The sequence below is a fragment of the Octodon degus genome, unplaced genomic scaffold (assembly GCF_000260255.1).
Source record: "Octodon degus isolate 3935 unplaced genomic scaffold, OctDeg1.0 scaffold00086, whole genome shotgun sequence".
NCBI lineage: Eukaryota > Metazoa > Chordata > Mammalia > Rodentia > Octodontidae > Octodon > Octodon degus.
The window spans coordinates 4,390,994-4,400,974 of NW_004524662.1; the positions used below are offsets into that span (position 1 = coordinate 4,390,994).

The window sequence follows — 9,981 nt, forward strand, 5'->3', positions numbered from 1 at the left end:
TTCTCTTAATGAATAGAGTGATTTGTTCCAATGGTGTTTGTAAATAGGATCTCAAGTCCGCATCTTGTACAGCAATTAACCACTAGGAAGAATGTATGCAGTGTGTTAATTATTGAAACTGTCCTACCAATTTAATTTGAAACTGTCTCATTGCTATTTGTTTATCAATAAAATTATGGAAAAACAAACAAACAAATTGTGTTAATCTTTGAAGCAGTGTGGGTGCTGACTACTAGTAGTACCAAAAATATGTTCAGTATTGTTTTGGTATCTGTATTTATAATAAAAAAGTTGGGGGAGGGGGTAGTGAATTTTTGTCAAAAGCTGTTCCTGTGTGTTACATGTAATAGACATGGTAAATATTTGTTTACAGTCTTTGTTAAATAGACCATGCATGTAAGTTTAGATGAAGTAAACAAAAGGAAACAGGTGTATGGATATGTGATTTTGAGATTAATCTTGAAATGTAAATAAAATGTAGAACATGAAAAAAGAAAAGACTGAAAATTCTCCACAGTCCAATGATGCAACATCTGGAAATATCTGCACACACCGTTCTCCCACCCACACTGCTGAGGCTCAAGGCTAATTCCTTGACTTAATCACTTCCGCCTTCTAAGACACCCTTAGCCGACACCCCTCCTGGAGTCTTTCCAGGGGCTTCTGACTGGGCCTGGCCACACTCCACACCCCGCTCCACCTCCACCCTCCCTGCCCCAATTCTCAGCCTCCCAAGCTCCTCTCTCTCTAGTCTGGCTGCGGCCCTGCCCGTAGCCACAGCCACTGCTCACACTAGGGTCGCCAACCATCTCCACACTGCAAAAGGCAGCAATACTTTCTCATCTTCAATGTCATACATTTCTGCAATATTTCACAGTAGAAAACTCTGTCTTCTTTTTAACACACTCTTCCTTTGGTTGCCCTCAACCTTCCCCACAACTTTTGTAACTGCTCCTTTGGGCGCTTATCCTCTTCTATTAAGAGTTAGGTACTGCAGTTTCTTAAAGCTTCTCCTAGAATGTTCCCCCTTACATTCTATACAGTTTTAATCATTACTCATATGCATTTGGGTAAGGAAAACGGGGGGAATTCCCTAGGATTGAACCCAAGGCTCTGTCTTCTCGAGGCAAGTGATCTACCACTGAGCTGCATCTCCAGACCTTCATTATTTTGAGATAGGGTCTCATTAAGTGCCTGGGCTGTCCTCAAACCTGCAATCCTCCTGCCTCAGCCCCGAGGAGCTGAGACTACTTGTGTGCACCATCAGGCACAGCTTGATGAAAAATTCCTATCCTCTGCTAGTTCCTATCTTAGGAACTCAGGTAGATACGTGTACAATCTGTTAGATATTTGCTTCTGGACACCACGAGGACATCCAACTCAGCTCTGACTGCTCCGAGCACAGGGCATCACCATCTAGCCCCCGTAAAGGCCTCAGTGTTGTCCTTGACTGCTCTCTCCCCCCCTGCTCCACTTCCAACTTCTCTTTATTTCATTTCCCAGGTATTTAAAGCTCCATCACCTGCCCTCTAGTCACTCTCTCCCTCTCAAAATCGCTGTCTTTTTGTGCTATGTTTTGGGTGAATGTTTCAGTGTCAATTTCCATTTTCTAAATTTTCTCCTTCACTGCGGCCAGTTTTGACTTTTTATGGTCAGGCCAATGTCTACTTTACATTCAAGATTCCTAACTGCTTCTTTTAAACTTTGTTTCTTCTAGTTTCCCTTCTGCTTTTTTGTTTCACATTTTCTTGCTTGTTTTCAATAGGATTAATTCACTTGTAACTGAGCATATTTACTTTAAAATATTTGAAACTGTGGTACATATGTTGCTGCAGGCCTGCAATTCCAGCTACTCAGGAGACAGACAGAAGGTATACGCTGGAGCCCAGCTGGGTGAATTAGTGACTTAGCAAGATCCTGTCTCAAAAAATATAAGGGGGAGTGGGGGAATGTAGCTCAGTGCTTCCAGAGTTCAATCCCCAGTACCACAAAACAAAATCCAACAAAACAGCTTGAAATGTTCACAGAATGTATCTATAAATTTATGTTTTTAATACTAATTGTTTCGGGTTTTGTTCTTAGCATTCATTTCTTGACATTTTAGAATTCTGGCTTGCAGATGCATCTTCATTTTGAGTGAAAGTTTTTGTTTATTTCCTTTCATATTCCCTGCTTCTTCACTTCTTAAAGGTTTTGGGAATGCTCACATACCTAGTTTCCTTCTGTCTGCATCCTGCACTGATGCTGGGACTGTCACAGATCAGTCACAGCCAAGTTGCCTGGCTATTTCTTGCCTCTTTGCTCCTGAGGCTCCCAACTAGGTGGTACTTGAGATATCAATATCGTATGTGGTAGGTGCAAGTGGCTTTCCTCACCCAAGGTGCTGCTGCCACAAGCAGCGCACCACTGCTTAGGAGCTAGGCAGTGTCCCTCCATGGCACCCTGTCTCCTGTGGCTCAGGCTCTTTAACCCCAAAGCCTCTGATCACCCTGCCTCCTTGTTGCTCCAGGATAAAGAGGTAAAGCAGACCTGTGGTGTCAGCTCTACTCAAGGTCTTATTGCTAGTATTTTGTCTCAGCCTGGCAACTTTCTCAGTTTTCTTTCGCTATACTTCATCTATTACTGCCATGTATTTGGGACAGGAAGGTAGGTACACCAGCGTGTGTATTTAGCACACAATCTACTTCCACACTGTAGCCAAAATTACACTTTCACAATGCTGGACTGATTATGTGAACACTCGGCTTCTTATCACTCCTAGGATACTCACATAAATGCTCCAATCTGTGAGATCTGCCACTATGTCCCCTTAGCACTCTCAGCCTCTCACACTTGCCATGTTGCTCCCACCACAGGGCCTTTGCAGTCTGTTCCTAAAGAAGTTCATCTCAAATGCCACTTTTCATGAGCCTTTTCCTAAGCTTCTTGTATACAACCCACTAATGATATTAACATGCTTGCCGCAAAACTCAGCAGTTTTCCTGCCTCAGCTCCAAAATATAAGCATGCACCATCATGCTTAGCTTGTTTATGGGTTTTCTTTTCTAGCTTTCAAATTTCTTGAGAGCAGAGAACATGATGCCATTTATTTTCCTTTTTTCTCTTTCCTTTTGTTTGAAATAGGCTCTTACTAAGTTGTCCAGGTTAACCTCAAACTTGTGACCCTCCTGCTGATTCAATCTTGCAAGTGCTAGGATTATACCATTTTTCACTATGCTCTGCCATGTGACCATTTCTAGACACATACAACCACACAAGTAGTTTAGTGTTTATTGAATTGAATTTTAGCACATATTAAATTTATTTTTGTTAGTCTATAAAAGATAGAAATTTATTACAAAATGACTATATTATAATTAAGCTCAAAGTACCTGAACTGTAAAATAAATCTTTTATTTATTTATTCATTCATTTATTGGCAGTACTGGGGATTGAACCCAGGGGCATTGAGGTACTAATACGAACCCCGGGTCCTTTTTATTTTTATTTTTTAATTTCAAGGCAGGTTTTTATTAAGTTGCCCAGGTAGAATTTTAACTTGTTACCCTTCTGCCTTAGCCTCCCTCAGTGCTGGGATTACAGGTGTGCATCAACTGTACCTGGCTCAAATCTTTGATTCTGAGTTATATTAGACAAATGTTTAGTTGTTTTACATATGCTATACTGAAACAAAAATAACAGATGAGGACAAAAGGACATATTTTATGATTTTGAGAAAGTTATGACTAAAGCTGTATTGGTTTTTTTATTCATTCTTTCTGCTATTAAAACTTAGAATATCGGGGCCGGGGAGATGGCTCAGTAGGATAAGCGCTTGATAAGCTGGCAAACGCAAGGATCTGAGTTCAATCCCCGGTTCCGCAAAAAAAACAAAAACAAAAACAAAAAAAAACAAAAACAAAAACAAAAAAACCTTAGAATATCCTAACTTCCAAAGAGTAGTAGTTTAGGCTTAATTCTTTTTTTTTTTAGATCGAGTCTTCCTATGTAGCCCAGGCTGGCCTCAAACTTGCAGTGATCCTCCTGTCACAGCCTCCTGAGTGCTGGGTTATGGCTGGGGTTTCAGTGGATCAATAAACGGAGCGTGAAACTGCTCCCTCCGGAGTTCAGTGGTTACAGTATCATTCTGATCTGGACACCAAGCCACACAGGATGGGAAATCCAGAGAGGAGTTCCTTGAAATGGCAGACCTCAGTATATAAGTGGAGAGCAAGGACAAAAAAATTAGGGCATAAGGCTCCGCTAGGGACAGGACAGAAGATCCAAGAGAGGATTACAGATGTCGCTCAACAGTACAGTAGCACTATCCTAGCATGTGTGAGGTTCTGGCTTCAATCCCCAGTGACCCAAAGGAACAAAATTTAGCTAGGCACCTTCAAAGGCTGAAACAGACAGATCACAAATTCAAAACAACTCTGGACTATTTAGTGAGACCCTATCTCAAAAGAGTGAAATAAAAAGGACTGGGGGTACAGCTCAATGTGTACCTCCTCCATGAAAGAGAGAGAGAGAGAGAGAGAGAGAGAGAGAGAGAGAGAGACACACACACACACACACACACACAAACAAACAGACAGACAGACAGAAAGAAAGAGAATTTGTACACTTACAACAATTACCAGAGAATGCCAAACATACTCAAATGCTAAGGTAGTCACTGCAGTTACACAGAATAATTAGGCAGAAGTGTCAAATGCACTAGTTCAGTGTGACAGTAAAAAACAGAGACATACCTGAACACATTTAATGCAAAAATAACCAAAAGTTTTGAGTGTGCCAAGCATGGAAAAAGGTCCACAACTCTAAAGCATTTCAAACCACAGAAAGGATAAGTTTCTTTCTTTACATTTCCACTGAGTCTCAAAATAGGCCCTTGTTATTTTCCAGATTATATAACAAAGCTCACTATTTAAAAAAATGAATGCTACACAAATACGTAACACTGAATGCCAATGTTCTCTATATAACTCTCCTTTGGATGGCAGCTGGTGGTACCAGTTGAGTAGCAACCACTTTCTTGATTACTTGAGACACAGTAATAGCGCTGCTCTGAACAAGTTTACACCAAGTCTTTCCATTTCTCCTTTTACCTGTACCCTTACTACTCTTCTCTTACAAGAGCAAAACATCAAAACACATGCTCATTCTCTAAAACTGACAACCCATACAAAAACTAACTCCTGGAAAAAAACTGTAAGGTGAAAAATTGTGACAGCAAGTAGCAGAAACAAATATTAGTTGATTTTGAAAATGGAGTAAAAGTTTTAAAAGATAAGTATTTCTTCTAATTGCCTTCAATCATCAAAAAAGGTGATAACAATATCTTCAAAGAAAATTGTAAGAGCCTAGTAGCTATTAATAACTTTTTAAAAAAGATTATAAAGGTGAGGTATTTTGTAGTGCTATTAAGTAAGGAAGTGCTACATAAGCAAACTAGCAAAACACACCTACACGTGGGCATGTCATACAGATAGGAAGCCAACAAAAGCCAAAGCTGAAATGATTTGCACAACAAAATCAAGTAGTATTAGATTACAATCCAAAGTATTAAAAACAAATATCCATAAGTAGATACTATATATAAATAAATGACTTAATAAATACATGAGAGAGAAAAGACAAATTTCCTGTGCTGAATTCCAAATAATTTATGTAAATACAATCATGTGTCACGTAATGACAGGGTCATATCCTGGGATGTGCATTGGTAGGTGGTTCTGTTTGTGTGCTGTGCAATATCACAGAGAGTAGGAACACAGATAAAGACAGCTGTGACACCTCTAGATGATATGACCTTCTGGGATGACCACTGCACCTATGGCTGTTGTGTGGCTGCTCTCAGGAGTGAAGGAACATAATTCTCCTCGCTTTTCAGGTGGGGGCTGCAGATAATGATTTCTTTCTCAAGCATATAATATCCCTGAAAAGCAGTTTTGGAGCCAGGTCAGTGATAATTCATGTTGACAGCATGTACTTTGGATGTAACATGGGCAAATGGCACTTTACCTCTGCTGGCTTCCTTTCCAGAACCTACAACTGTAGTCTCATCAAGAGAAAAGTATAACATGACTCCCAGAGGAAATGCCTGACCAGTACTCTTCAAAACTATTACCAAACTCAAGTCAAGTCTGAAAAACTGACACAGCAACAAGGAGCTACATGCACATTATGACTAAATGTAATGTGGTTTACTAGTGCACACTTGGAAAAGAAAGGGACAAAAAGTGAAAAGTGCGGAGATCTAAATAAAGTCTAGACTTCAGTTGTAATGTGTTAATATTAGATTATTGTGATGACCACATAATACCAAATTAAGATGTTAATGACAGAAAAAAATAGATTTAGGATGTATAGGAAACCTACTATCTTTGCAACTTTTCCATAAAATCTAAAATTATTCTAAAATAAAAGCCTTAAAAACTCTAACTACAAAAAAGAAAAATACATCGTTTTCTTGGATACAGAGATTAAATATAAAAAATTAACTCTTTCTGAATTAACAAAATAATGTAATACCAATGACACGATAAACAACACTATATTTCTGAGCTGAATGAATAAGTTTTGAGCAACAATATAAAGCACTAGTAGATCAACCCTTATCAGAAAAGGAAAGCAAAGACTCAAACTTACGCAATTAGGAATGAAAAGGGTGAAATCATAATGGACCCTGCAGAAATCCAGAAGATCATCTATAGCTACTTTGAAAACTTGTATTGCAGTAACATGGCAAATGCAGAAGAAATGAACAGATTCACACATACATATGAATTACCAAGCTGAATTAAGATATTAAAATCCTGCCTGGAATCCCAGCTCTTGGGAGGCTGAAAACACGAGATCACTAGGAGTCCGATCTGTGTAGTGAGGCCCTGTAGATCCTGTACTAAATACATTAAAAAAAGAAGATATTAAAATCCTAAAGAGGCTAATATCAATCAAGGAAATCAAAGATGTAATTAAAAACCTACCGACAGAGAAAAGCCCAGGCTTTTCTTTGACAGTTTCACTGCTCACTACTTCTCAAACTTGTTAGTGAGATTGAAAGGGAAGCAATACTCCCCAATTCATTTCGCAAAGCTAGCATTACCAGGACACCCAAACCAACAAAAGACCCAACTAAGAAAGAGAACTACAAACCAATCTCCCTAATGAGCACAGATGCAAAAATCTTCAATAAGATACTGGCAAACAGAATGCAGCAAATCATCAAGAAAATTATACACCATGACCAAGTGGGATGCATCCCAGGAATGCAGGAATGGGTCAACATACATTAATGAATACATATAATACATCATATAAACAGAGCCAAGGACAAAAATTCATATGATCATCTCCATGCAGGAAAAGCTTTGGACAAAGTCCAGAATCCATTCATGACAAAAAACAAAAACAAAAACAAAAAAAACCCTACAGAAAACTGGAATAGATGTTTTTTTTTTCCTTAATCTGATAAAAGCCATTTATGTCAAACCAACAGCCAACATCATACTAAATGGACAAAAATTAAAAGCTTTTACTCTAAAATCAGTAACAAGGCAAGGATGTTCACTGTCTCCACTCTTATTCAGCCTAGACCTGAAAACTTCAGCCAGAGCAATTAGACAGGAGAAACAAATAAAAGGAATAATGATGGAAAAGGAAGAACTTAAATTATCATTATTTGCAGATAACATAATAGGAGACCCCCAAAACACCACTAAAAACTGCTAGATTTAATAAGCAAATTCAGTAACATAGTTGGATATAAAGTCAACAGTGAAAAATATCAATAGCCCTCCTGCACACAAATAACAAATCAGCGAGAGAAAAATTAGGAAAACAACACCTTTCACAATAGCATCCAACAAAATGAAATACTGAGGAATCAATCTAATAAAAGATCTAAAGAACTCCACTTCAAAAACTATAGTACTCTGAAGATAGACAGACAGAAAGAAATTTAAGAGGATCTCAGAAAATGGAAAGATATCCCTTGCCCTTGAGTAGAAAGAACCATATAGTGAAAATGGCCATACTTCCAAAACTGTTATACAGATTTAATGTAATTATGATAAAAATTTCATCAGCATATCTCCCAGAATTAGAGAAAATAATCCTAATATTCACTTGGAATCAGAAAAGACCTAGAATAGCAAAGACAATTCTGGGCAGCACAGGCAAGGCAGAGGGCATCACAATCCCTGACTTGAAATTATACAATAAAGCTACTATGATAAAAACTGCATAGTACTGGCAAGAAAGAAAAAGACTCAAGGATCAATGGAACAGATTAGAAGATACAAAAGCAGCAGATATTCAGCGCTGAACTAAAGCTCCTGCTTAAGCAGGCTCAATGACTGGGGTTCGATCCCCAGCATGCCATGCTGGCCCCGCCCCAGGGCACGCTGATACTGACTGAGACTGGACGTGGTGGCATGTATTTTAGACCTTGTGCTAAATACATTTTAAAAAAAAAACAAAACCACACACACACACACACACACACACACACACACAAATAACCAGCAGACATACTCAATCACGTTATCTTTGACAAAGATGCCAAATACATTCACTGGAAGAAAGACGGCTTCCTTAATAAATGGCACTGGAAAAATGCTCTGCACATGCCAAAGATTAAAACTAGACCCAGATCTTTCATCATGCACTAAACTAAATTCAAAATGGATCAAAAATATAAATATTAAAACAGAAATATTAAATCCGGCAGAAGATAGAATTGGTAAAATTCTTGAAGACACTGATGGAGGTAAATACTATGAATAAAACGCCAAACAGGAACTATCACAAAGAATCAACAACTGGGATCTCATCTTATTAAAAAAAACCTGTGCACAGCAAAAAAAACCACCAAGAGTGAAGGGACAACCCACAATGTGGGAAAAAATGTTTGCCAACTGTTCCCCAAATAAAGGGTTACTAGCAAGAACATACAAAAACCTCAAAAACATCAGACTTCCAAGCAAGCCATCCTAGTCAATTTACAAGCATCACCCCAGGAATTAAAGTAAAAAGAGAAAATGAGAAGAAGACATTTAAACAAGCTGTAACCCCAGACATGTAGTTCACCAAAGGCAAACCTAGGGGACAATGAGGTGGGTCAATTCAAAAGCCACCCACCTGGCCTCTCTGAAGTAGTAACAACAAAGCAACTAAATAAGGCTCTAGAAAAATATCATACCACTATTCTTCAGATAACATCAGGGATAGTATCCACAATGAAAACCATGCTTAGTGACTCTTGAGTGATACAGACACAAAAATAGAGAAGCTTAAGAAAATTATGGAAGCCATAAATGCCTAGCATAGGAAAGAAATGGAATCCATAAAGCAGAGTCAAGCAGATATCCAGGAGAATAAAAGTTTCACTGAAAATATCCACAGCAGATTAAGCCAATGTGAGAACAGGATCTCAGATACAGAAGACAGGCTTGCAATCAGAGATCACGAAAAGAAAAATTTCTCAAAATTGGCAAGGGACCATGAGAAATCAATCCAGTAGCTGCTAGACGAGGCAAAACAGAACAACATAGGATTGACTGGAGTCCATGAAAAAAGCAGGAGATATCACAAATGATATAAAAAAACTTCACAAACATCACAGCAGAAAACTTCTCTGGCAGGGAAAAATAATTTGATATGCAGGTAAGTGAGGCATATGCAGCTCCACTTAGCCATGATCAAGAATAATGATATTCTCCTTGAATAATCTGTTCCTATTTAATCTTATGATTTTTATAAATTCTACAAATTAGTGAATTTTATATTGGAAAAAGGTCCCCCCTCAAAAAAAAGTCCCAACTTCAAAATAAAATTTCCAAAAAGACTGAAGTTATAGCTTGATGGTAGAGTGGGTGCCTAAGTGCACTACCTAGAGTAGTAGTGCAAGGTCCAACACAACAAAAACAAAACAAAGTACATTTTCCCCTCACTTTGAAATCACTGGTTACCATAGTGAATCAACAAACAAATATA

General features: G+C 38.3%; 1 protein-coding gene across 3 annotated transcripts in view; it reads right to left on the reverse strand.

Moving 5' to 3' along the window:
• The window catches only part of Kiaa0391 (KIAA0391 ortholog), a 141,762-nt gene that overhangs the window by 63,186 nt on the left and 68,595 nt on the right, over positions 1-9,981 (reverse strand). The gene's annotated exons all lie outside the window — the stretch shown is intronic.